Here is a 2,207-nt window from a genome sequence, read left to right as displayed (position 1 = left end):
CAACAACATGAGAGGTATATGAATAAGAACACAGGGGGGGCCGGGCGCGGTGGCTCACGCCTGTAATCCTAGCTCTCTGGGAGGCCGAGGCGGGCGGATTGCTCCAGGTCAGGAGTTCGAAACCAGCCTGAGCAAGAGCGAGACCCCCGTCTCTACTAAAAATAGAAAGAAATTAATTGGCCAACTAATATATATAGAAAAACACAGCCGGGCGTGGTGGTGCATGCCTGTAGTCCCAACTACTCGGGAGGCTGAGGCAGCAGGATTGCTTGAGCCCGGAGATTGAGGTTGCCGTGAGCTAGGCTGACGCCATGGCACTCACTCTAGCCTGGGCAGCAAAACGAGACTCTGTCTCAAAAAAAAAAAAAAAAAAAAAAAAAAAAGAACACAGGGGGGAGGGGGGCACGGGCAACACATGTCACCTGAATACTTGTACTCCCATCATCTGCTTGAAAAGAGAGAGAAAAGAAAATGCAATCATAGAGGTAAGAGACACTTTTTAAAAATCATGAATCCGAAGAGAAAAGTAAAAGGAGGCCTGTGGAGCAGGTCTGGGTGTGACTCCGGATCCCCCAACATCAGGTGCCACCACCAAAGATTCCTGCGTGTAGCCCATAGAACCCCAAAAGCAACGGGACGAGTTCTGGTCACATACTCCCTCAAAATGACATCCTGGCCTTCTTCTGGAACTCCCTCCCCTCTCAGACTCTCAAGGTTTCCTCCAGCGTGTCGGTTCCCACAGAGCAGACCTTTGGTCTGAGACCTGACAGTCCAGATGCCACGCATGCTGCCGCGTGGCGGCGGTGTCGCGGCTTGGGACAAGAGGAGGCCCCACGGTGCGGGCTGGGGCGCCAGGCACCGCGGGCGGGCGCTGAGGGTGGGGGTGACCCCCACCCCGGGCCGCCGCCGCGCTCCCAGAAAGGGGACAGAACAAGAGGCAAAAAAAAAAAAAAAAAAAAAAAAAGCAGCAGCCTGTGGCACCCGGTACTCCCAGGCGGTCTCCCATCCAAGTACTAACCAGGCCCGACCCCGCTTAGCTTCCGAGACCAGACGAGATCGGGGGCGTTCAGGGTGGTGTGGCCCTAGACGGCGGCGGCGGAGGGCGCCCCTGCCCCGCTCAAGAAGCCGAGCCTCTCTGGGCTTCCCCGCCGCCGCCTCCCGCCCCAGGCCCCGCGCCGGGCCGGGCCGGTTGAGTTCGCCGGCCGGGTCCCGCGGGCTCCCAGGGACGGGGGTGATGGGCGGGGCGGGGCGGGGCGGGGCGGGGCGGGGCGGGGGGCTGTCTCTCTATACACACACACACACACTCACACTCACTCACACTCACACAAGATGCGCCTCCACGGCTGGACTCGCCAAGGTGGAGCCCTCCCAGCCCCCCTCGTCTCCTCGCCCGGCCTCCTTCACCTACCCGCTGCCCACCCCCAGCGCGTCGCTGCCTGCCGCTGACTGCGCACGAGCGGGACGCTCGCCCTTTGACCCCAGCCAGGGGCCGCCCTCCCCCACAACCCCTTTCAGCTGCGCCCCCCCCCTCGCCCTGTGGGTGGGCTGCCGCCTATTCCCCCGGGCCAGGGCTGGGGCACAGCCAGTGTATGGGGCGTCTCTCTCTGGGGATGTGTCCCATGGGTGGGGTGGGGTGGCCTGGTTTGGGGGGCGCTGAAGAAATCAGTCCCCTCCATCTCCTACCTCTGGAAAACGCCCAAGCCCGTGGAGAACTGCCGGCACCGCTTCGTGGGGGCCGGGACCCTCCTCCGTGTCCTCCTGTGGCCCAGTCCAAGGGGCCTGGGCCTGGCCGGGGCTGCATTGGACCCCGACCACCCTGGCGTGTGGACTCGCTAAAAATCGGCCATTAGATATTGGATTCCAGCTTCCTGGAGGTCATTTCACTAATGAGTGCACCGGAAAGAGTTTCCTAATCCATCTGTGAGGGTGGCAACTGAAAGAGAATTTTAAAGCTGACAGAATAGGCGAGGGAAGGCATAGGAGATTTCCACACCCAGCAAGGAAGACTTTCCCGAAATGGAAGAAAGAAACGAGCAAACAGAGACACCGGTAGCCCGCCCGGAAAAGAGTCTGCCCCTTAGAGAAAGCACCCTGACCGGGTTCACCCGTGGGTGGGTGGCGAGCTAGCGGCATTCAGAAGAGCGAGGCCCGCAGTCTGTGCGGAAGACACCTGCGCTCGGGTGTGTGTGGCGGCGCGATTCACAAGC

General features: G+C 60.9%; 1 pseudogene; it reads right to left on the bottom strand.

Moving 5' to 3' along the window:
• Positions 1-969: 969 nt before the first annotated feature.
• LOC142863644 (uncharacterized) lies at positions 970-1,088 on the bottom strand (annotated as a pseudogene).
• Positions 1,089-2,207: the final 1,119 nt, after the last annotated feature.

Source organism: Microcebus murinus, chromosome 22 (assembly GCF_040939455.1).
Source record: "Microcebus murinus isolate Inina chromosome 22, M.murinus_Inina_mat1.0, whole genome shotgun sequence".
In the NCBI taxonomy this organism is placed as follows: domain Eukaryota; kingdom Metazoa; phylum Chordata; class Mammalia; order Primates; family Cheirogaleidae; genus Microcebus; species Microcebus murinus.
Note: the sequence above shows the minus strand (reverse complement) of the source record. Positions and strands in the feature narration are given on the sequence as shown.